Consider the following 26,476-nt stretch of genomic DNA (forward strand, 5'->3'; position numbering starts at 1 on the left):
AGACGGCCAGCAAACCATTGGAAGAGGAGAGAGGCCCGGACAGATTCTTCCTCACAGCTCTCAGAAGGAACCAGCCCTGCCAACACCTTGATCTTGGACATCCCAGATTCCAGAACTGTGAGACAGTAGGTTCATTTTTCTTCTGGCACACCCAGGAAGCAGACACACATGGTGTTCTCTGTGTTGTTCTCCCCTCTTCCATGGTGGCCTCTAAACCTCCATGGACGGCCAGGCGCGGTGGCTCACGCCTGTGATCCCAGCACCTTGGGAGGCTGAGGTGTGCGAATCACTTGAGGTCAGGAATTCGAGACCAGCCTGGCCAACATGGCGAAACCTTGTCTCTACTAAAAATATAAAAGTTAGCCATGCGTGGTAGCACGTGCCTGTAATCCCAGCTACTTGGGAGGCTGAGGCAGGGGAATCGCTTGAATCTGGGAAATGGAGGTTGTAGTGATCTGAGATTGCGCCACTGCACTCCAGCCTGGATGACAGCGTGAGACTCCATCTCAAAAAATAAAAAATAAAAATAAATAAACCTCCATGGACTGCTGAGCACTGTGCAGACACCACTGCACAAATCTGTTTGAGGATTATGTAGGAGTACATATGAATGAGTGCAGGGTTTCCCCAGCCTCAGATGAGACAATAACACTCCACACCCTTTAGTTGCCGTATGTGGTGGACAGGAGTTTGACATCTTGTGAATTGGTGAGTGTAAAGTTTGAGGCCAAGCTTATGTATTGACTGTGACCTATGCCAGAGAGGTCTCCATGGGCTCTCTTTCGATTTGACTTCATATCTAGAATTTTTTCATGTTGCTCTGCTTCTGTTTTATTCACCTATTGCCATCAGTTTTATTTTTATTTTTTTTTCTTTTTTGAGATGGTGTCTTACTCTGTCGCTGAGACTGGAGTGCAGTGGTGTGATCTCGGCTCACTGCAAACTCTACCTCCTGGGTTCAAGGGATTCTCCTGCCTTAGCCTTCAAAGTAGCTAGGACTACAGGTGCTCGCCACCACAGCCAGCTAATTTTTGTATTTTTAGTAGAGATGGAGTTTTATCTGCATTCGAGCCTGAGCAACGTAGAGAGACCCCGTCTCTTTAAAAAATAAGTAATAAATAAAAATGTAAACAGTAAAAAAATTGAACCTCACGTAAAGCACATAAACTTTGTAGCCAGCATCAGGAAGTCTTAAGAACTGAGATAACTGCCGCTACCAAATGTCAGTTGATGCCGATATCAAGCTTTGAATGATGAGTCTGTAAATCTGTAAATCGATGCACAGTCACAAATATGTAATTATTTCTATTTTTATTTAGTGTACATTTCATAGAACTTTATTTTGGAATTATGGAGCTGGAAGCAATATTAGAGGTATTTTGCAGAGAGAGATTTGGGGTGCTAAGTGACCACACAGTGTCACAGGGCTTCCGAAGGCACTGTGCTAGGCAACTCAAGGGCCTGAGCTGCCCACTGGGATGTTCTGCCCCATGAGAGGCTGTTTCTCACAACACTTGATTGACATTAACCAAATATAACACACACACACACGTGTGTGTGTGTATATATACACCTATATATGTGTATTATATATACATGTGTGTATATATACACATGTACGTATATATACATACATGTGTATATATACATGTGTGTATATATGCATATATGTGTGTATACATATATGTGTATATATGGATATATTGTGTGTATATATACACATATGTGTGTGTATATATACATATATGTATGTGTATACATACATATATCCCATACCTTTTCCTGGATTTATCAGAAAAGCATGAAAAGTACTTTTTATGATATCCAAATTCATTTAGCCTTAAGAAATGAATAGAGATTTAAAGGAAAAATTCCAAAAAGTCTATCTTTTTGATGGACCTCCTTTCTGGCCCAGTTATTTTGCATTTAGGTCATGACTTCCAAGAAAATTTACCCCAAACCCAGCCTGTGGAGGGATGTGCTCTGTTTTCAGATGTAAAGTGCCTGTGTGTTCCTCGGGGTTCTCTAGAAGAACAGAATCCATAGGATGCATACACAGAGACAGAAATGTATTCTCAGAAATTGGCTCACACAGTTAAGAGAGCCTGCAAGTCCCTGGATCTGCAGGGGAAGTGGCAGCTGGAGACCCAGGAAGAACTGATGTTTCAGTTCTAGTCCAAAGGCCGGAAAAAAGCTGCAGTTCCAATTAGAAGGCAGTCAAGCAGGAGTAATTTCTTTCTTACTCAGCTCTTCTGTTCTATTCAGGCCTTTGACTGATTGGATGGTTCCCAGCACATTGGGGAGGGCAATCTGCTTCACTCAGCCCACCAGTTCGAATGTTGATCTCATCCTGAAACACCCTTGCTGGTAACCCTGGAATCATGTCTGACTGAGTGTTTAGACATCCCGTGGCCCAGGCAACTTGACACATAACGTTAACCATGACCGTGCCCAAGGCTGGACTAGCCCAGGTGCAATTAGAAGCACATTTTTCATTCTTTCTGTCTCTCCTTATACCCCAGAGGAGGCTGCCTTCATTCTCCCAACTCCCAGGCTTGCAGAAGCACACACATCTGTGCAAGGTTCTCAGGCTCTGCAGCGTCCTCATATGTATATATGTCTGCCCATTTGAAAATTATTTTAATAGGATTTTCTATTGAAAATAGCAGAACCACCTCTTAAGGAGCTTGGGTTTGAGAGTGTCCAGATCATTCTTAAATGGGACTCTGGGGAAGGGCCAGAGGCAAGAGCTGGGTGCAGGCCACCCAAGGGAATAGTGGACAACTCTGTGGGACCAGAATCCTGCAGTGCCCATTATGGGAACTGACTTGGTGGACCAAAAGAAAAACTTTATTCTGTAAGACAATGGTTACGAGCTTGTATTTTTCTTCCACAATGGAAAGCCAAAAACAATTTTTTTTCATTGTACTTAGATCTATCTATCTATCTATCTATCTATCTATCTATCCATCTATCATCTGTATCTATTTAAATATATTACATAAAAATTTGCCATGTTAACCACTTTTAAGTGTAAAATTCAGTGGCATTAAGTACATTCACAATGTTGTATAACCATCACCACAATCTATTTCCTTTTTTTTTTTTATCACTCCAAACAGAAGCTGTACCCATTAAGCAGTCAGTCCTCATTCCTGCCCCGCTACACCCACCCTGGCCCTTGGTAACCTCTGTTCTACTTTATGTCTCTATGAATTTGCCAATCTAGCTATTTCATGTGAGTAGAATCATACAATGTTTGTTTTTCTGTGTGTTTCTTGCTTATTTCACTTAGTATAGTCTTTTGAGAGTGCTCCAGAATTAAGAACATTTCCAAAATTAACATTCAGAGGTCATAGAAAATCCTATTATAATAATTTTCAAAGAAGTTATTGTGTGCTGCCCTGATGCTATCGAACATTTACTCTGAGCACTTACTATGTGCCAGGCACTGTGCTGAGAAGGACACATCCGCTGTTTTAAAAATCCTTTCCAGAACAACACAATAAAGATGTTACCAGAATTATGCTAATATTACCGGTTGAGGATTGAAGTTGAGGATTAATGAGATTAAGTCAAATGGTTGAGAGTGTTAAGCCAGTCAACTGGCTCTGGGTTCCAATTTCTACCTCTTAAGCTCCACTGCTTCTCGGATTACTGTTTCCTTTCTGTCTTTCCTCATTGCACCTCTGTTTGAACCCTTAAATTAGCACCTACTATAGGCTCCTGAGTAGTAGAGTCACTTAGGGTGTGTCCTGTCTGCCTGTCAGGATGAGCTTCTAGAGAGAAGAGGCTCTATCACTCATTTTTAGCTCCAGCGCCATGCACTGTGCTTGCCACATAGCAGGCACTCAATACATATTTGCAGAATTGAATTGAAGCATCTTAGTATGAGTACCATGGAATTGGGCTTTGGACAAAGACTCTAATTTATTTAATCACGGCTGTTGTTCTAAACCACAATGCAACCTGTTGTCTTGTTTCCCGGAAATTGACTTAATCACCCCACCTGCTGTATGGTGTCTTCAGTGCTGCCTCCAGAGGATTTTAGGAAGAAAAATTAGAACCAGAGATCCTTGTTGTTGCCTCAAAGCTGGTTGTGGGCTGTGATTGCTGTTAATGGGTCCTTCTTCTGGCTTTTTTTTCTTTTTTTTCTTTTTTTTTTTTTTTGAGATGGTGTCTCACTGTCTCACCCATTCTGGGGTGCAGTGGTGCAATCTTGGCTCATTGCAACCTCCTCATCCTAGGTTCAAGTGATTCTTCTGCCTCAGCCTCCTGAGTAGCTTGGACTACAGGAGCATGCCACCACATCCAGCAAATTTTTTATTTTTAGTAGAGATGGGGTTTCACCATGTTGGCCAAGCTGGTCTCAAACTCCTGACCTGAAGTGATCCACCTGCTTTGGCTTCCCAAAGTGCTGGGATTACAGGCATCAGCCACCACGTCAGGCCCCTTCTTCTGGCTTTTAAGAATAGACTTGGGCCGGGTGTGGCGGCTCATGCCTGTAATCCAAGCATTTTGAGAGGCCGAGGCAGGCGGATCGCGAGGTCAGGAGTTCGAGACCAGCTTAGCCAATATGGTGAATGAAACCCCGTCTCTACTAAAAATACAAAAATTAGCCGGATGTGGTGGGGCACGCCTGTAGTCCCAGCGACTTGGAAGGCTGAGGTAAGAGAATCGCTTGAACCCAGGAGGCGGAGGTTGCAGTGGGCCAAGATTACACCATTGCACTACAGCCTGGTGACAGAATGAGACTCCGTCTAAAAAAAAAAAAAAAAAAAAAGAATAGACTTGAGTAGGAGTCCAAGCAAATATAATTAAAAGCACATTTTTCATGTTTATGTCTTTCCTGTAACCCAGAGGAGAGTTGCACAAAGGCCTCCCTGCTTCTGACAAGCATGGATGATAGATTCAACTCGGCTGTGAGTGTGTTTTCATGAGAAGATGACGGAATTGCATCACACAGCAATGCACACGCCCACACAAAGAGCCATGAGTGACAGACAGCACCATGGGGGAGGGATTAGGAGAGGGAGGGACTGAGAGTCTGTGAAAGATGACAGCATTTACCTCGGTGTCCTCAGCGCTTAAGCCATGGATAAAGTTATGCAGGAAGAACAAAGACAAGGGAATGGGATGGAGGGCAGGGGTAAACTGAAATACGTTTTATTTAAGAACAAGACATGGAAGTTATTAAAAAATGGCCCAACAGATTCAGTGGGATGCCTGGTTTTATGAATAAATATATCTCAAGACTTTCTTGACAGTTACTGTCCACAGGATGCCAGTTCTTCTCTTTTTCGATCCAGGTTAGTGTAAAGAGGATGGAGGCATTTAATATGATGTATTGAGAATTGAAACCCAGGGACCAATATGTATGCTGGAGTTACTTCTGCAGCTATTTTCTAGATGATGATAATTATGATGATGATTATTATTTGAGACAGAGTCTTGCTCTGTCGCCCAGGCCAGAGTGCAGTGGCGTGATCTTGGCTCACTGCAACTTCCGCCTCCTGGGTTCAGGCGATTCTTGTGCCTCAGCCTCCCTAGTAGCTGGGACTGCAGGCGTGTGCCACCACGCCCAGCTAATTTTTGTATTTTTAGTAGAGATGGGGTTTCACCATGTTGGCCAGGCTGGTCTCCAGCTTCTGGCCTCAAGTGATCCACCTGTCTTGGCCTCCAGTGCTGGGATTAAGTCAGTAGCCACTGTGCCCAGTCTCCAGATTAAATTTTGATTCCAGTTGTGGGCCTCTGTTACTCTCCCTTCAGAGTCTGCTGCCAGGAAGCAACAACACAGGTGAAGTTCTAGTGTTCATGTTCTTTCGTCCTTGCCCAACTCACCTGCACTCAGGCAAGGCCGAGCTATTGTCTGATCACCACTCAGATATGGGCCAATGATCAGAATATTGTCTGATGAGAGATTGACAGTGAGAGCACTTTCGATTTATTAGGAGAAGCTGGAAAATGAAAACCCACTGAGACTCAGAAGAAGTAGAATTTCTGGTTTCTTGGCAAATGTACATGTGTGAAATTCTCAGGTGGGAAAGCTTCCCTAGGGACCCTCAGATCAGACCACTAAGGCTTGGAGAGTTCTAGGGAAGATCGGTTGCTAATGACTATGACAGTCACAACACAGAATTGGTCTTAATCTTTGTCAGCAGGTAGACTGATAAGGAAACAGACACATCGTGGTACAGCTTGTAACTGAGCTCCCAAGGATATGAACAAGCAGATTGTGGCCTTAAAGATTTGTAGGACTTTATCCTACACCTTTAGGGTAAAGAAGGTATCTTTATTCTAAAGGTGAAAAAGTGAAACAAGGATATTCAAACCAGAAGGGCCCAATGGATGGCAAAGTGGGTGGGTAGTCATATGTATGTATGTGCATATGTATATGTATGTATGTGTGTGTATTTATGTATGTGTGTATGTGCGTGCATTCATGAGTATGTGTGTGCATGTGTGTGTATGTGTGTATGTATGTGTGTGTATTTATGTATGTGTGTATGTATGTGTGTGTATTTATGTATGTGTGTATGTGTATATGTGTATGTGTCTATATTTTTACACCTGTGTAAGTGTGTATGTGTGCATGTGTGCACATGTGTTTGCATGTTTGTGTGTGCATGTGTGTGTATGTGTGTGTTTGTGCGTGTGTGAGTGTGCGTATGTGTGCATGTGTGTTAGTGTATGTGTACATGTATGTGCACATGTATGTGTATGCCTGTATGGTGTGTATTGTGTGCATATGTGTAAATGTGTATGTGTGTGTTGTATGTGCATGTGTGTATGTATGTGTGCTTGTGTGTATATGTGTGTATGTGTGTATGTATGTGTGCTTGTGTATGTTGTGTGTGCATGTGTATATATGTGAGTGTGTATGTGTGTGTTGTCTGTGCGTGTGTGTGTGCGTATGTGTGCATGTGTGTTAGTGTATGTGTACATGTATGTGCACATGTACGTGCATGTCTGTATGGTGTGTATTGTGTGTGCATATGTGTAAATGTGTATGTGTGTGTGTTGTATGTGCATGTGTGTATGTATGTGTGCTTGTGTGTATATGTGTGTATGTGTGTACATGTATGTGTGCATGTGTATATGTGTGAGTGTATGTGTGTATGTGTATATGTGTATGTGTGTATGTATGTGTGCTTGTGTATGTTGTGTGCATGTGTATATATGTGAGTGTGTATGTTTGTGTATGTGTGCATGTGTGTGTTATGTGTATATGTGTATGTGTGTATATAGTACATACCGTGGTAATGGTGGTGGTATAGGTACTGCGATATGGATGTGTGTTTGAGGAGCAGAGTTGAGCAGATGGAGGCCTGCGAGATTGGGTGGGTGGAAGGTAAACAGACTTTTTAGCAATACCACACATGTTGAGAATTTAAATATTTGGTCAAGCAAGAAAGTCAATAGTTGTAAATTGTTCCCTTGCACAGGGACCTGTTGTGGATTATTGCTGTCCACAGGATAAGTGGTCTGGCTATGATTCAAGTCTTGCCACCTTGAGGCCCCTCTACCCATCTCTGCTGTTTCTTGCTTAGCCTGACCCACCCTCTGCTCCCACCCAGCTGCTTTATCCTCAGGTTCTGAAATATACCCGCCTCTCACTACATGCAAGTTTCCCCAATGAAAATGCCCTTCTATTCGCACCCCAGCCTCGCCTGCTGGGTCTGCCCCAGTGAGTCCAGCTCACACCAATACAGCCCTTTTCTAATCGGGAATTCTCAAATACTGCTGGTGGGGGTGTGAATTGGTGCAAATTGGAAAAAAAAATGATCAAGAATTTCCTAAATGACAGGGAGTTCTCAAAGGACTAATAAAAACATCTGAAAAAGCTGTCCACTCCCATTAGTAATCAATGAAGTGCAAATTAAAGCAAATTAAACTAATATTCAGATAGCATTTTCCACCTCTTAATTTGGCAGAAATGGAAAAATGCTATTGCACAGAATTGTCAAGGGTATGAGGAATGTAAACTGGGAAAACATTTGGGAAGACCCTTTGGCAATGTGAAGCAAATATGCGTACCATTTGATGGAGCATCCCACTTCTAGGTATTTATTATAAAGTCAAAATGATGGATAAACAAATACATCTACTTATAATTATGTTATTCTCAGCAATATTTCCATAGGGAAAATTCAGTTACTATCTAAAGCTCCAATAATAGAGATAATGTAATGTAGTAAGGCAGGTAAAGTAATAATAGTAAAGTAAGTTTGGGGATAGTCATATATTGGATATATGCCATTGAAATGATGGAAAATGTTTAGTAATACAAAATACAATTATGCTCTATTATTAAGAAACACTAGTCACAAAACTTTATGATTATGATTTGGGAATATCTCCAAGATTGCCTTCAGGTTTAATAGTTTGCTAGGACTCATGGAACTCAGCAAAGCAGTTATACTTATGGCTATAGTTTATTTTATTTTTTTGAGACAGACTCTTTATCTGTCACCCAGGCTAGAGTGCAGTGGAACAATCTCAGCTGGTTGCAGTCTCTGCTTCCTAGGTTCAAGTGATTCTCCTGCCTCAGCCTCCCCAGTAGCTGGGATTATAGGCATGCACCACCATACCTGGCTAAATTTTGTATTTTTAGTAGAGATGGAGTTTCACCATGTTGGCCAGGCTGGTCTCGAACTCCTGACCTCAGGTGATCTGACTGCCCTGGCCTCCCAAAGTGTTGGGATTACAGGTGTGAGCCACCGTGCCTGGTCACATGGCTATACAAAAAATAAATTTCACTATACAGTGAAATGGTATCAATTAAAATTAGTATTGCAAAAAGGTTCATAGAGCATGGTCCAGGTGAAGCCAGGCACAGAGCACTCAATCATCCACTCCCAGTGGTGTCATGAGCAAAGCTTATTTTGGGATTATAGGCGTGCACCACCATACCTGGCTAAATTTTGTATTTTTAGTAGAGATGGAGTTTCACCATGTTGGCCAGGCTGATCTCAAACTCTTGACCTCAGGTGATCTGCCCATCTCGGCCTCCCAAAGTGCTAGGATTACAGGCATGAGCCACCACGCCTGGCCTACATTACTTTTTTAAGCAGTCTTTTTCTTTCTTTCTTTTGTGTGTGCTACAGGGAATGGTCCCACGGGATCTCATGGAAGGAAGCCATCTCAGCCTGCCTCCTCTCAGAAACCAGAGCCTGAGACAAGGGTTGTGTGCTGGTGTTAATTTGGGGGAAGTGATTGAAGGAACAGGAGTTGGGGCAGGGGAGAGCAGGAAGAAGGAAACAGGGTAGAGAAAGCCAGTGAATGCAAGATTGCACTGTGGAGCTGGTTGGTCACTGCCTCACCATCCACAGGAACCCTTTGAAGAGCTGTATAGACTGTATCTTGGAATGATTCTCTTGAGGAGAAGAAGACAGTCATATTTTCTTACTGACTCTCCCTCACTGATTAAAGCTGCTCCAGAGAGTGTTAACTCCCTTGTGCTCTAGGTTTGCACGCCTGCAGTTGAATGTTTCTGGGTGGTGGCCCACTCAGCCGTAGAAAAGCCCTGGGGCAGCAAGTAACGGAAACAGGGACATCTGGGGTAGGTTCTATCAGAGTCCACTTGCACAATGGCTGAGTAAAAGGTGGGCTAAGGGCTGGGCGCAGTGGCTCACGTCTGTAATCTCAGCACTTTGGGAGGCCGAGGCAGGTGGATCACGAGGTCAGGAGATGGAGACCATCCTGGCTCACATGGTGAAACCACATCTCTACTAAAAATTAAAAAAAAAAAAAATTAGCCAGGCATGGTGGCAGGCGCCTGTAGTCCCAGCTACTTGGGAGGCTGAGGCAGGAGAATCACTTGAACCTGGGAGGAGGAGGTTTCAGTCAGCTGAGATTGCGCCACTGCATTCCAGCCTTGCGACAGAACAAGACTCCGTCTCAAAAAAAAAAAAAAAAAAAAAGGTGGTTTGAGAACATAGGAGGCAGGACACAGAAGGGGTTAAATACAGGAAGCCCTTTGTAGGTTTACTTTGTATTCATGCTGAGAGCAGATGCAGGATCTTTTTCCAGTTTCAGGCTGAGGAAGGCATTTTTGTGTATTCTTCTGAGTTAGAAGATGATCTTTGGCCTGAATCATACAAGCTAAAATCAGCTAGAGTTTTCAGGGGCTAAAATATTGTAAATGGAGATATTCTGCGAGTAACAGTTATAGACTCCTTTTTGGAGCAGAATTTAATGAAGGTTTAATGAAGCAACACAAAGAGAAAGAGAAATCACCTCAACCACCCTGCCCTCCTCAGCCCTGGCTGCATCTGTGCACCGGTGGCACGACGGCTTCTCTGAAGCTAAGCCTATGAATAGAGGATTGTTTGGAAATGAGAAGAAAGTATAAGCTGTCTATTTAGTGATATAACTTAGCTTTGCGTGGACCTGCTGGGAAGGGAATCTCAAGACAGCACCAAGGGTAAGACCTAGGTGGGGCATGAGGGTCTGTTTGTTTCCACACAGGGCTGAAGGATCTTCTGCTTTCTGCTCCTCCTGCAAGGCTATTCTTCTGTCTTGAAGATCCTGGATTTAGAGACAAAGTGCCAAAGGACTACTTTCTTTTTCTTTTCTTTTCTTTTTTTTTTTTTGAGGCGGAGTCTCGCTCTGTCACCCAGGCTGGAGTACAGTGGTGCGATCTCGGCTCACTGCAAGCTCCACCTCCCAGGTTCAAGGATTCTCCTGCCTCAGTCTCCTAAGTAGCTGAGATTACAGGCGCCCACCACCATGCCTAGCTATTTTTTGTATTTTTAGTAGAGACGGGGTTTCACCTTGTTGGTCAGGCTGGTCTCGAACTCCCGACTTCAGGTGATCCACCCACCCACCTTGGCTTCCCAAAGTGCTGCGATTATAGGCATGAGCCACTGCGCCCGGCCCAAAGGACTACTTCCTAAGACCAGAATGGAAGAGAAGGGAATCTGTGGACTCTCACTGTCTTAGAGTCCCTGATCAAAATCCTCACATCTTGCTGTCCCTGAAAGGAGATCAGAGTCAGTTTTGGCAATAAATTGACTTTACAAATGTGATTGGTTTTGAGGTGAGAACTTGAAGCTGTATTTTAATAAATAAATTGATAATTCAACTGATTGCAGAAACGATCACAGGCAGCTTCTTAGGCTATGCAAACTATAACAAATAACATGAGTTGAATATGGGAATCACAGATAACAGAACTTTCTTCTGCCTTGGCTTCAATATAGCTTGTGTGAATAATTCTGAGAAACATTGGATTAAATGTGAAAAGGCAAGCGGTCTTGTTTTATGCAAGACCTTTCATGTGCTTCTTAGAACCTTTAATATGCTAATTTGCATTCAGATCATTAAGACTATAAGCGGGGCCGGGCAGCGGTGGCTCACGCCTATAATCCCAACATTTTGGGAGGCAGAGGAGGGTTGATCGCTTGAGGTCAGGAGTTCGAGACCAGCTGGCCTACATGGTGAAACCTAGTCTCTACTAAAAATACAAAAATTAGCTGGGCGTGGTGACATGCACCTGTAATCCCAGCTACTTGGGAGGCTGAGGCAGGAGAACCACTTGAACCCGGGAGGAGGAGGTTGCAGTGAGCCGATATCATGCCATTGCACTTCAGCCTGGGCAACAGAGTGAGACTCTGTCTCAAAAAAAAAAAAAAAAAAAGTCTATAAGGGAGAGACAGAAAGCTTTCCCCCTTCAACCTCTGAAGGTTTGCTGAAAATGAACTAACCAAAGGCAGATTATTAGGAGAAAAGGGCATATAAATGTATTTAAACGTGCACAGCACAAGGAAATTGCAGAAGAATGATAATCCAATAACCCAATGGGGCTCGGATACTTACATTTCTTACTTCATATAGGAAGAGGAAATGGGGACTGCAGGGGTGAATAATTTTTAGGTGGAAAGAATGGACGTAATGCTCAGACAATGGTAAGTAAATAATTCTCTTTGGGAACTGAATGGGACCAGAGGACAAACAATGGTTTAGGACGAAGTTTGGGCCGTAGGAGTGTTATTTAATTTTCAGTCTTCCTCTGTGATAGGAGTTTTGATTTTCTCTGGTTAATGAAATTTCAGGGAAGGGATCAAAAGCAATTGTGTTCCTCTTCGGGGTTCAGTTTCTAGGTGGAGCAGGGAACTTCAGAAAACAGCTTCATTCTGTACTTTGGGAGAGACAGAGAATCAGAGAGAGGGTTTGCGGGGAGTAGGGGGAGATCAGAGAAAGACCTTGGTTCTGAGGCTAATTTCTGAGGCCTTTCGATTTTCAAAGTACTCAGAATGCCAAAGTGCCATTTTATGGGGTATCATGTTCTGGACCCCAACAAGATCATGTTATAATATTTAGTCTTTCTCAAGCTAAGCTGCCCTAGAACCAGTTTATTCCTTTGAGAACATCTTGTGGGTGTGGGTACAAAGTCCATGCTCTCAGAAATGCAGCCAGAGAGAACCTATGTCCTTCCCATGAAGGTGAAGGGGTCTGGGCCTTTGCAGCCTTTTCGTTGTTGTAATCCTCAGAATGTTTTATTAGAATGTAACAGTTGCTTTATGTTTTATTCCTCACAGGTTTGGAGGCTGGGAAGTCCAAGATCAAGCCAGTGACATATACAGTGTCTGGGGAGAGCCTGCTTCTTGGTTCATAGGCTGGCCATCTTCTCACTGTGTCCTTACATGGTGGAAGAGACAAGATAATTCTCTGGAGTGCCACTTATAGAATCACCTTATAGAAGGGCACTAACCCCATTCAGGAGGGCTGTGATCTCATGATCTAATCATATTCTGATATGGTTTGGATCTGTGTCCTTGCCCAAATCTCATGTGGAATTGTAATCCCCAATGTTGGAGGTGGGGCCTGTTGGAAGGTGACTGGATCATGGGGGCAGAATTCTCATGAGGATTTTATACCATCCCTGTTGGTGCTGTTCTCCTGATAGTGAGCGAGTTCTCATGAAATACGGTTGTTTAAAAGTGTGTAGCATCCCCTCTGCCTCTTGTTCCTGCTGCCACCATGTAAGACGTACCTGCTTCCCCTTTGCCTTCCACTATGATTGTAAGTTTCCTGAGGCCTCCCTAGAATCACAAGTTGCTATGTTTCCTGTAGAACCTGCAGATTTGTGAGCGAATTAAGCCCCTTTTCTTTACAAATTACCCAGTCTCAGGTATTTGTTTATAGCAATGCAAGAACGGACTAATACATTTCCCAAAGGCCCCCCCCAATGCCATCTCCTTGGGGGTCAGGTTTTCAGTGTATGAATTTTGGAGGGACACAAACATTTAGAACATAGCCAGTTCTCATAACATAAACAAAGTCCTTTTGGTGTAACTTTTTTTTTTTTGCATCGTTGTGCTTTTTGTTGGTGATTTTACTGTTTAAAATGGCTCCCAAGCAGAGTGTTGGGTGCTGTTCAGTGTTCCTAGGCACAAAAAGGCTGTGTGACGTAACTTCCAGGGAAAATACGAGTGTTAGATAAGCTTTGTTTAGGCGTGAGTTATAGTGCTGTTAACCATGAATTCAATGTTGATAAATCAACAATGTACGTTAAATAATAAATAAGGTGTCTTTATACAGAAACACAAAAAAACAAGGTTATATCGTGATTAGTTGATAAAAACGTGACCGGGTCTTGCAGGAACGTATAACTCTGTGTTTCCCCTAGGAGAATTATTTGGTAATTCAGTGTTTGTGGTGACTTTATAGAACATAACTACCATGAATTGTGAGAATCAACTGTATTTGTTTTTTGAAAATTAAACACAAATGCTTTCTGATACTGTTTGATCTAAAATATTTACTTATTTGTGCCTTGTTTCTGAATCTTTCCAACTGGCATAGCAATACCTGTCCAATAAGCTTACAGGAAAATATATGTGAAAGTTCTGTCTAAAAGTTTAAAGGCTATATAAATCCAGGGCTTATAATGCTTATTTTAATCACATGGGCCAAATAAATGATTGAACGTGACCATTATTTTACTTTCTGCTTTGATTTGTTAGCCCACGTGGTTGAGAACTGTTTGATATGAAGAATTTTATGGGGTCAGTTCAAAAGATGAATAAAGGAAATGACATTTCCAATACGCGTTAAAAACCAAAGTCCACGTGTACACAGATGAGTAATTTAGAGAGCTCTGTTACGACTCAGGTTAGTGTAGTGGAGTGGAATGACATTGACTTTTAAAATAAATTTGTCTTGGTTTGTAGAAATAATAATGAAACCGTTGTTGTAAAATTATAACTGAGAAAAGTATTACAGTGAAAGAGATCTGACCTAACCAACTCCATCTTGCTTTTAAACTCCAAGCTATCCTTGCTCATTCCTGGGCATAGGCCAAACTAACTTTGGAAAGAACTTATAGTTTAACTTTGAAACAAAGACACTAACAGCCCTTTCCCAGAACAAATCCCCTTCCTGCCTAGGTACTAGACTGCTTCTGTAGGACTAACAGATTAGCCACAAGATTAGAAATTATGGTTTAGGAGTCATGGAGCTGGAGGCTACAAGATTTTTGACCCTCCCCAAATTGCTCTTGGGGATAACATCACTAGTATAAAACCTAAGATCAGTGTTTGAGATATTTTGCAGACCCTGCAGATCCTTGATGGATCAGCTGCCGCCACCCAGATTAATAAATTGGCTCATCTGGTCTTGTGGTCCCCACCCAGCAACTGACTCAGTGCGAGAGGACAACGTTGACTCCCTGTTATTTCACATCCAAGCCAATCAATCAGCACTCCTGAATCACTGGCCCCTGCCTACTAAATCGTCCTTAAAAACTTGGATCCCTTAGTTTTCAGGGAAACTGATTTGAGTGATAGTAAAATGTCAGTCTCCTGTACAGCTGGTTCTGCGTGAATTAAACTCTTTCTCTATTGCAATCTCGTCTTGATAAATTGTTCTGTGTCTAGGCAGCGAGCAAGAAGAACCTGTGGGATGGTTACAATAATTGCTTTTTATAGAACATTAATGGGATAATATCTGTATCAGGGAGACTGGTTAATTCAAGATTCGTATCTTTTTAGTGCTCAAAATCCTTAAATGTCTATTGGCATACACAGGATGGAAAGAAAGAAAATGCATATGTAGTAAGGAGAGTACAGGTTTCTTTTAATGTGTTTCTGATATTTATTAAACCTTAATAGAGAGCAGAGCCCAGGGAGCCCTTTTCAATAGATCAAACCTTGTTGGCCACAGAGAAGAAGGTAGTAGTTAATTTGCATATGGGACTCAGGGTTGAAGGTCTCCAGAGAGACCTTACCACGCTGCTTAAGATATCTGGAGTGAAAGCCAGATAAATCTCTCCTACTGAATAACAGAGGCGTCAACCAGGTCCTATGGGAGCAAAGGGCTGTGAGGTTCCTTAAAGAAAATTACTTGGGGGAAAGGAGAGCTTGATTGGGGAAAGGGGAGCTTGACTGGGGGTCCCATCTTCAACACAAGGACCTACATGTTTATAGATACAGACCAAAACTAAAATTCTAAGGCCCTTCAATCATCTGAATGGACTTCCTCCTCAGCCAGGACTCTTTTTTTTTTTTTTTTTGAGACGGAGTCTCGCACTGCCGCCCCGGCTGGAGTGCAGTGGCCGGATCTCAGCTCACTGCAAGCTCCGCCTCCCGGGTTTACGCCATTCTCCTGCCTCAGCCTCCCGAGTAGCTGGGACTACAGGCGCCCGCCACCTCGCCCGTCAGCCAGTACTGTTTTAAGATTTAAACTGAGAGATTGTTTCAGGCCATAACAGGAAGTGGGGGTTGGACATGTCTCATTATACCTCTCCAGCATTAACATCAACACAGACTTTAACTCTGATAAGAAACGTTTTACAACCTATTCTGTCTGAAGCCTACTACCTGAAGGCTTCCTCTGCAAATAAGAACTTGGGTCTCCAGAACGCTTTATCTTTTTTTTTTTTTTTTTTTTTTTGAGAGGTTGTCTTGCTCTGTGGCCCAGGCTAGAGTGCAGCAGCACCATCTCGGCTCACTGCAAGCTCCACCTTCCGGGTTCACGCCATTCTCCTGCCTCAGCCTCCCCAGTAGCTGGGACTACAGGCGCCCACCACCACGCCCGGCTAATTTTTTGTATTTTTAGTAGAGATGGGGTTTCACCGTGTTAGCCAGGATGGTCTCAATCTTCTGACCTCGTGATCTGTCCACCTCGGCCTCCCAAAGTGCTGGGATCACAGGCGTGAGCCAGGGCACCTGGCCACAACCCTTTATCTTAACCCAGACATTCTCTTCTGTTGATCCCAGGTCTTTAGACAAACTCAACCAATTGTCAACTAGAAAATGTTTAAATGTACCTGTAAGCTGGAAGCATCCCCACCCATCACCTTTGAGTTGTCCTGCCTTTCTGGACCAAACCAATATATTTCTTAAATGTATGTGATTGATTTCTCATGCCTCCTTAAAATGTATAAAATCAAGCCATACCCTGACCACCTTGGTTGGGTACATGTTCTCAGGACCTCCTGAGGGCTGTGTCATGGGCCAAGGTCATTCGTATTTGATTCAGAATAAATCTCTTAAAATATCTTACAGAGTTTGACTATTTTTGTTGACATAGGGTAGAGCTGGTTTTGGCAGATCAAAGTGTGAAACTGGAAGTCGCTTGAGACCCAGTCACGCAGGAGTAGCTACTATCACTTTGGGAAGCCAAGTGTGAGGGTCATTGTGATCAGGAGAGTGAACTGGATCAGGAACACAAGGAGGATTGGAGCCTGGAGGAGAATTGCTCTGGTTAATTTTTTGGGGGCTGATTTTTTTTTTTTTAAATGAAAAAATCTGGCCAGGTACAGTGGCTCACACCTGTAATCCCAGCACTTTGGGAGGCTGAGGTGGGCAGATCATGAGGTCAGGAGACTGAGACCAGCCTGGCCAACGTGGTGAAACCCTGTCTCTACTAAAAATACAAAAATTAGCCAGGCTTGGTGGCACAAACCTGTAATCCCAGCTACTCGGGAGGCTGAGGCAGGAGAATCGCTTGAACCTGGGAAGTGGGGGTTGCAGTGAGCCAAGACAGCCACTGCACTCCAGCCTGGGTGACAGACTGAGAGTCCATCTCAAAAAAAAAAAGAAAAAAAAAATCTAAACAGGCAAAAGTAGAGAAAACAACACAATAAAATCCTATATTCTCCTCACTCACATTTAATAACTATTAACATTTAGCCATATTTTCTTCATTTATCCTTTTTTGTCAATTATTTTATAACAAATTCAAGACATCATATTTTACTCCATTTCTAGTTTGTGTGCCAAAAATATGGACATTTTCTGATGTTCTTTCATTGTCATTATCGGATATATCACACAATCAATAATAATTCTTTGTAGTAATCTACTGCTCACTCCATAGTTAAATCTTCCTAATTATCTAAAAAGTGACTGTAAACAGTTGGTTTCTAAATTGAGAGCACTGCATTAGGCCGTTCTGTTTCTTACGTCTTTTAAAATCTAAAGCAACTTCCCTCTCCTCCTGGCAATCACACACACTCCATCCCATGGTTAATTTATAAAACAAAAGACCACAAAGTTTATTCCTGGAGACAAACCCTCTCTTTATACTCTTAAAAGGTAATTTTCATAAATATAAAATGATAGCTCCCATACAGATATAACACTGAACATGTATTAAAGATTCTTTTTTATACATTAGTTGGAGATGAAACTAGGCAGATGTTATAACACAGTTGATATAGTTCGGTTGTGCCCCCACACAAATCTCATCTTGAGTCGTAGCTCTTATAATTCTCACGTGTCATGGGAGGGACCCGGTGGGGGATAACCCAATCATGGGGTGATTTCCCCCATACCCTTCCTGTGATCTGATTTTTTTTTTTTCTTCAGATATAAAAGGATTTTTCTTCTGGCTCAGACACAATAAGTGAGAAGGCACAGCCCTCCTGTCCAACCTCTCAAAAGTTGCTCAGTTATATCGGAGGGAGTCACTGGCTGCCTGCAAAGGGTCCATCCCTTAAATGACAATAGCTCCAGGTACCAGCTTCCAGGTAAGACCAGCTGAAGTGGTTTCCAACTTGGGAGTCAGGCTGCGCTCACAGGTTTCCTCAACTGGGTCGCAGCTGGGAACTGGCTCAAGTAGAAAAGTTCCTTTAATGAGGTTTGTAAAAAGCCCTTCTGGGCCGGGCGCGCCATAATCCCAGAACTTTGGGCGGCCGAAGCGAGTGGATCACGAGGTCAGGAGTTCAAGACCAGCCTGGCCAAGATGGCGAAATCCCATCTCTACTAAAAATACACAAAAATTGGCCGGGCGTAGTGGCGGGCGCCTGTAATCCCAGCTACCTGGGAGGCTGAGGCAGAGAACTGCTTGAACCCAGGAGGCGGAGGCTGCAGTGAGCCGAGATTGTGCCACTGCCCTCCAGCCTGGGCGACAGAGCGAGACTGTCTCAAAAAACAAAACAAAACAAAAAAAGCCCTTCTAACACCACAGCTGACTCTGCTCGAGCCTTCCCAGGTGCTCTCCCGGGCTCCAGCTGCTCATCTCGATGCAGGCTGGAGGCCGACGGCGCGAGTCCCCGAAGGGACGGTGGCCGCACAGTCCTTCGCGTGGCGTCCGTCCTTGCTCAGGCTTCTGGTTCAGGGCGGGGCGGCGGCGCCCTGTGGCGGGCGGCCCGCAGCAGGCATGGCTACAGCACGGGGTCGAGGGCTGGCAGCCCTCGAGACCCAGGCGTAAGGCCTCCGCCGAGCTCACGATTAAGCCGCCCTCCCCGCAGCCAGCAGCCCGTCACCTGCTTCAGTACCGGCATGAGGGCCACTGTGAGGCCGGCGGCGGCGCGCTCCTCCTCGAGCCGCGTGGGGTCCAGCAGCCAAGTGGGCGCGGGCCCCAGCGCGAGGCCCAGGCCGCAGCTCACCACCCGGTCGTACATCTCCACGCCCGCGTCGAGCAGGGCGAACGCGGCGGCGTACAGCGCGACGGCCAGGGCCGAGCCGCAGTCCTACAGCCGCAGCGCTGACATATCGAGCTGCGTGCGCGGGTAGCGGCCCAGGGGCACGGCCGGCTTCAGCGCCTCCTGCAGCGCTAGCTCGGGATCCTCGCCGCCACCCGGGCTAGAGCGGCGGAAGTCGCAGAGCAGGCGACCGTGCAGCGCTTCCAGGGCAGCCGCCGCGCTCGCCGCTCTCGGCCTGGTCGAGGTCTGATGGTCTTATGAAGGGTTTCCCCTCTTGCCTGGCTCTCATTCTGTCTTGTCTGCCGCCGCCATGTAAGAGTTGCCTTTTGCTTTCCACCATGATTGTAAGGCCTCCCCAGCCACGTGGAACTGTGAGTTCATTAAACCTCTTTTTCTTTATAAATTACCCAGTCTTGGGTGTGTCTTTATCAGCAGTGTGAAAATGGACTAATCCACCACTTCAAGGGAAGAGTGGCAAGGCAGATAGAGTCATAGATTAGGAATATTAAAATTAATGTGTAAATGGAAGCAAAGTGGGTAAAGGGAAGTCAGTTGAACCTCCAGGACCAGGACGAAATTGTCTATAGACCACAGTTTGTTGTGCTTGCTATCTGTTATCTAGAGTTGTCCAGCAGCTTCCAGGGATTTGGACTCAGCCTGGAGTGGAGGGATTTCCTCTACAGTCTACAATGTGGTTCTACATAGTATCATTTCTCTAAGCCTTAATCCCATTTCTCCAGCCCCTCTGTGCTGCTGGCTGGGTCCCAAGGGCATTGCTAGGCCCACCCAGCACCTGGGCCTTCGGGCTGGCTCTGCCTTGCCTAAACTGTTGTCCAGAGAACCTGAGAGTTGGATGGTTTTTTAACGATCACCTTGGCCAATTCTTTCACCACATCCTCATCCCTGGAAGGGACAGAATTGAGTTATTAATAATATATTGACTAAGGGCATTTAGAGTGTTGAGGGAGAGGTTTGAGGTGCCCTAAGGGGAGGGACTTGGAGTTGTCTAGAGCTATGCTGGTGTTATTTCTTCTGAGAAATAATAAAAATAGCTGTCATTTACTGGAAATCTATTGTGTGCCAGGAATTTTAGATGTCTTGAATATCAGCTGCTCCTTACCTCACACTAAATGTTGGCGATATTATCCCAGGTCTCACCGATAAGGAAACAAAGCCTTTGTATGTTGCCCGACAGTGAACAGCTGCCAAAGGGAGGAGTTAAAACTCAGCCTGGGCCGGGCGCGGTGGCTCTAGCCTGTAATCCCAGCACTTTGGGAGGCCGAGACGGGCGGATCACGAGGTCAGGAGATCGAGACCATCCTGGCTAACATGGTGAAACCCCGTCTCTACTAAAAAATACAAAAAACTAGCCGGGCGAGGTGGCGGGCGCCTGTAGTCCCAGCTACTCGGGAGGCTGAGGCAGGAGAATGGCGTAAACCCAGGAGGCGGAGCTTGCAGTGAGCTGAGATCCGGCCACTGCACTCCAGCCCGGGCGACAGAGCGAGACTCCGTCTCAAAAAAAAAAAAAAAAAAAACAGCCTGACTCAAAAACTTCTCTTTTGCCCAAATCAGCATTTTCCCAAGTATAAACTGAGGAGTCTGGGTATCTATGATGTCCAAAAATACTTGCTCCAGCCAGGCACGGTGGCTCACGCCTTTAATCCCAGCACTTTGGGAGGCCGAGGCGGGCAGATCACTTGAGGTCAGGAGTTCAAAACCAGCCTGGCCAACGTGATGAAACCCCGTCTCTACTAAAATACAAAAAAATTTAGCCGGGCATGATCGTGGGCACCTGTAATCCCAGATACTCAGAGGGTGAGGCAGGAGAACTGCTTGAACCTGGGAGGCAGAGGTTGCAGTGAGCTGAGATCATGTCCAGCCTGAGCAACAAGAGTAAAACTCTGTCTTGAAAACAAACAAAAATACTCGCTCCATGGTCAAATTTGGGAATTGCTGGGTTCAGATATTCAAACATGTTTCTACACTGAGTGACTTCTCAATCCTTTAACACAGTAATGGGCACGTCCCCTCCTTCCGCCTCCAGATATATGATGTGGAAGAATTTTTCTCTCTCGCTTTGGCAGGAGCTGTTCTTCTTGCTGGATTGGAAATGATTTTAGGTCCTCATGCCAGGAAGAAAACACAGGCAGATTTCTCACCAGCTAAAAAAGAAGGAAAAATTGTGAAGGTGAAATTTCCTATTGGCTGTGGTTTATCCATGTTAAATTGTAAAGCATTTAACACAGATGGAATCTGGTACATGCAAAGCACTCACAAAACCTAGTTACTACTATTGCTGGTGCTGCTACAACAACAACAACAACTACTACAACTACTACTCTCCTACTACTGCTCCTGCTGCTGCTACTATTGTTTTGTAAAGTGGAGCTACAGAAATCAATCGTTTAATTTTTTTCTTAGATGCACAGTGAATTTGTTTTTTGGACTCCAGTATTCTTCCTGAGGGTCTATTTCATCCTAGCATTACTCTCACCTTTTTTCAAAATTTTATTTTATTTTATTTTTGAAACGGAGCCTCGCTCTGTTGCCCAGGCTGGAGTGCAGTAGCGTGATCTTGGCTCACTGCAGCCTCCACCTCTGGGTTCCAGAGATTCTCCTGCCTCGGCCTCCTGAGTAGCTGGGATTACAGGCATGTGCCACCACGCCCAGCTATTTTTTGTATTTTTAGTAGAGATGGGGTTTCACCATGTTGACCAGGTGGGTCTCAATCTCCTGACCTCGTGATCCGCCCACCTCAGCCTCCCAAAGTGCTGGGATTACAGGCGTGAGTCACTGCGCCCGGCCTCTAATTTTTAATTTTTAAAAATGTACAATCTTTACCATTTTTAAATGTACAACTCAGTGGTAATAAATACATATGTATCTCCTTTCCTTGCCTCCCCCTCGTCCCATTCCTGGCCTCTGGCTAATAGCAGTCTACTCTGTGTCATCACGAGATCCACATTTTTAGTTTCCATGTATGAAAGAGAATATGCGATATTTGTCTTTCTGTGCTTGGCTTATTTCACATTTCATGGATGGCCTCTGGTTCCATCCATGCTGCTACAAGTGACAGGATTTCACTTTTTTTATGGCTGAATAATATTCCATTGTGTAAATATAACACATTTCCTTTACCCATTCATCTGTTGACGGGTACTTAACGTTGATTCTGTATTTTGAATAGTGCTGCAATAAACATGGGAGGGCAGATATCTCTTTAATATACTGATTTCCTTTCTTCTGAGTATATACCCAGCAGTGAAATTGCTGGACCGAATGGTAGTTCTATTTGTAGTTTTTTTGCGGAACCTCCATATTGTTTTAATTTACATTCCCACTGACAGTGTATGAGGATTCCCCTTTCCCCTCATCCTCACCAGATCTGTTATTGCCTGCCTGCCTTTACTTATTTTTATTTTTAATTCTTGTGGGTACATAGTAGTTATATATGGGGTACATTAGCTGTTCTGATGTAGGCATGCAATGTGTAATAATCATATCATGGAAAATGGGGTATCCATCCACTCAAGCATTTATCCTTTGTGTTAACAATTCAATTATACTTTTAGTTATTGTGAAATGTACAATTAAATTATTATTGACTGTAGTCTCCCAGTTGTGCCGTCAAATACTAAGCCTTATTCATTAATTCTATTTTTTGTACCCACTGCCTGCCTTTTTGATACAAGCCATTTTAACTGGGGTGAAATGATATCTCATTGTGGTTTTGATTTGCATTTCTCTGATGATTAGTGATATTGAGCATTTTTTCATATACCTGTTGGCCATGTGTATGTCTTCTTTTGAGAAATGTCTGTTCAAATCTTTTGCCCATTTTTTTCATCAGATTATTTTTATTTTTTGCTGTTGAGTTGTTTGAGCTCCTTATATATTCTGGTTATTAATCCCTTGTCAGATGGACAGTTTGCAAATATTTTCTCCCATTGTGTGGGTTTTCACTTTGTTGATTGTTTCCTTTGCTGTGCGGAAGCTTTTTAGCTTGAGGAAGATACTTTTTCAGATGCAACTGCTTCACAGCAGCCCACATGGAAAGTAGGATTCTTCTCTGCCCTCCCTCTCCTGGGTACAAAGCCCAGGGTTCTCCCCACAGTTTCACTGGAATTAGGGAGAGCCAGGGAGTCTTGCAGGAGGAGGTACATACATTTAGTGATTAAAAACAGTTTTTAAACTGTAGGACTTAAAAAGTTTGGTTTCTTCCTTTTCTGTGATTCTTTGGTGACAAAATAAATGGCAGTCGCTGCCATGTTGGAAAACTTGGGAGAAACCAGGAGACCAGAAGATGACATGTTATATTTTAGTTTCTCCAAGATGTTGATTTCGTTTTTGTTAAAATACCTACTTAAGGGCTTATATGAAAACCTGTTTCTTGCTAGTTCTTGGTTTACATAGCTTTTAACCAGTCAGGGTTGGTCGGTTTTGTTGATCAGAGTGCTGACACCCCATGCAGGAAGCCCTCCCACGGAGTTTCTGAAGGGTGGGGTCTGGAGCCAGGTGGGGTCTGGAGCCAACATTGAATGCTGAGGCTCCTTGTTAGCCCAGGACTGGGGCCCAGCAGAGCCTGTGACTGAAGGACAAGAGAGGGAGAGAGTTCCTCAAGCCAACGAACTTGTTCCTGAAGTGCTTATTCTCAGCTCGAGGACAGATGGGGAGGTCCCTGCTAGGCTGGGGGACTGCACAGGCTCCAGGACCTCAGGGTGATGTTGAAGAGGAGGTTTGGGGCAGTAGGCGGGGAGAAAGAATACTTTGGAGAGGCTCATGGGAAAGCATCCATGGGTCCTTCTCTCCACTGTGGGCACATTGCCAGAAAAGAGGGTCCCCATCCAGACCCCAAGAGAGTGTTGTTGAATCTCAGGAAAGAATTAGAGGTGACTCACAGAGCACAGTGAAAGTAGCAAGTTTATTAGAAACTACTCCATTACGGAGTGGGGTGTCCTCAGAAAGCAGGAGAGGAATGCACGATCCTTTGTTAGTGCCTCTACTTACAAAAAAAAACTGGCTGGGCACGGTGGCTCACTCTTGTAATTCAGCACTTTGGGAGGCCAAGGCGGGTATATCACCTGAGGTCAGGAGTTCGAGACCAGCCTGGCCAGCATGGTGAAACCCTGTCCCTACCAAAAACGCAAAAATTACCTGGGCGTGGTGGCAAGCCCCTGTAATCCCAGCTACTCCGGAGGCTGTGGTGGGAGAAGTGATTGAACCTGGGAGACGGAGGCTGCAGTGAGCTGAGATCTCGCGCTTGTACTCCAGCCTGGGCAACAGAGCGAGACCTCATCTCTTAAAAGAAAGAAAGAAACTGTAAGGAGCTATAATTGAACTTGGAATGTGCAGATGTTCTCACTAAAGGTAGGGGTTATTGGTGCTATCAATGACCATTAATCCTTTGAGCCTGCTCATTAAAGTTATCTTTAAGTAAAGTGGGCTTCACTCTTAGGGCATCTGGACATCCTGCAGGCTTGGTGGGAGGTGTTCTGTATGGCCATAAATATTCTGTAATTATAATTGGTGATCAGCTTGGGATGTAGCTATTTTCAGACCATAAGCATTAACCTTGTAGGCACCTTGTGAGTACCCAGCTATGCACTTCAAGATGTAGTCACTTGGGAGGCTGAGGTGGGCAGATCACTTGAGGCCAGGAGTTTGAGACCAGCCTGGCCAACATGGAGAAACCCTGTCCCTACTAAAAATACAAAAACTAGCCAGGCACAGTGGCGCATGCCTGTGATCCCAGCTAGTCGAAGACTGAGGCATGAGAATCACTTGAACCTGGGAGGCAGAAGTTGCAGTGAATCAAGATTGCACCACTGCACTTCAGCCTGAGACTCTGTCTCAAAACACAAAAAAAGATGGAGTCACTTTAGTCATGTTTTATTGAACCAGAGGCCTGAGAACCAGGGGTTCCTCTAGCAGGTGCAGCTTCTTTTTAAAAACACATTTGATATTTCTTTTAGAGATGTTGTCGTGCGTGGTGTCCAGGCTGGAGGGTCATGGCTGTTAACAGGTGAAATTCCACTACTGATTAGCCCGGGAATTTTTCATCTGTTCTGTTTCCAACCTGGGTCAGTTCACCCCTCCTTAGGCAACCCGGCAGTCCCCACTCCTGGGAGGTCACTGCATTGATGCCAAACTTAATGCAGACACCTCATCATAGAGCACTAGAGCCCAGAACTCCCGGGTTCAAGTGGTCCTCCTGATATGGACAGGAGGCAGGGAAATACTGGGTAGAAGACGGCAGTTCCCTGGTGAAGGCCCCACCCTCAAGCCTGGAAACCCGTGACCTTAAATGGTAACAGGCATTCCTGTTTACACGCCCAAATGTTGACTTTTGGCCCGCCATGCTCCCCTACAATCCTGTACCCATATAAACCCTAAACCCCAGGCTCCATGAGCAGAAGAGTGGCTGGGCAGCACAGCAGTACAGCAAAGGAGAAAAGAGAAGGAGTGTCTGAATGTCAAGAGGAGTTAGGCTGGGGATGGTCAGAGAGGAGATTCACTGTGGGATGGCCAAACTCCAGGGGATGATCATCTTCCCAGTCCATCCCCTTTCCAGCTCCCCATCCATCCCACTGAGAGCCACCTCCATCACTCAGTAAAATCCCTGCATTCACCATCCTTCAAGTTCACGTGATCTGATTCTTCCTGGATACCGGACAAGGACCCGGGTACCAAGAGGGCAGGGTGTAAAAGGCTGTCTGACTTTCCATTGACCTGGTTAACACTCAACTGTCTGGGGATGGCAACTGCTAAGAGTATTCATTGTAACACTCCCCTAGATGCTACTGAAACGGGAGTGCTGGGAAGGGAAGAGCGTGGTGCTTTTAAATGATATGGAAGGTGGGGAAGGGAAGTGCTGGGTAGAGGAGGGCGTGGTCCGTGGCTAGGGCTCTATCCCCATGGACATAGGTGAGGACAGGCACATCTGTCTTTGTGCCCAAATGTTGCATTTTCCAAGACCACCCTGGCCTGCCATGCCCCCATCCTGTGCCTATAAAAACCCCTGAAACCCTAGCAGTCAGACACACAAGTGGCTGGACATTGTGAGGAACACATTGGTGGAAAAAGACACAAGTGGCTGGACGTTGAGAGGACATCGAGGGGAGCACTCTGGCGGAAGAGCATACCAACAGATGCCAGCACGCTGGCAGACCATTAACCAGCAGAACAATGCAGAGTTTGGCTGGGGCAGCCAGAGGAGAGCCTGGGCCCCTGAGCTGCCCGTCTCCAGGGGAAAACCATCTCCCTTCTGGCTCCCCCATCTGCTGAGAGCTACTTTTAGACAATAAAACCTTGAACTCATTCTCTAAGCCCATGTGTGATCCAATTCTTCCAGTACGCCAAGGCAAGAAACCCCGAGATACAGAAATCCCTCTGTCCTTGTGATAAGGAAGGGAGTCTAATTGAGCAAACACAAGCCACCTGCAGATGGCTAAATTAAAAGCGTGCGCTGTAACACACGCCCACTGGGGCTTTAGGAGCTATAAACATTCATCCCTACACACTGCCGTGAGGTCGCAGCCCCCCAACCTGCACTCCGTATGCTCCCCTAGAGGTTTGAGCACTGGGGCACTGAAGAAGTGAGCC

The 26,476-nt window shown here is 44.8% G+C and overlaps 1 long non-coding RNA gene and 1 pseudogene across 1 annotated transcript in view; one reads left to right on the forward strand and one right to left on the reverse strand.

The window, feature by feature from the left end:
• Window positions 1-13,938, forward strand: part of LOC117073057 — a 47,613-nt gene extending 33,675 nt beyond the window's left edge. The window contains exon 4 of the long non-coding RNA XR_004433088.1: window positions 12,543-13,938. This is a non-coding gene — a long non-coding RNA (uncharacterized LOC117073057). The remainder of the gene's footprint in view (window positions 1-12,542) is intronic.
• A 4,612-nt stretch (window positions 13,939-18,550) lies between these two features.
• On the reverse strand, window positions 18,551-23,718 carry LOC117073399 (annotated as a pseudogene).
• Window positions 23,719-26,476: the final 2,758 nt, after the last annotated feature.

This window comes from Trachypithecus francoisi, unplaced genomic scaffold (assembly GCF_009764315.1).
Source record: "Trachypithecus francoisi isolate TF-2019V2 unplaced genomic scaffold, Tfra_2.0 Lachesis_group4, whole genome shotgun sequence".
NCBI classification, from domain to species: Eukaryota; Metazoa; Chordata; class Mammalia; order Primates; family Cercopithecidae; genus Trachypithecus; species Trachypithecus francoisi.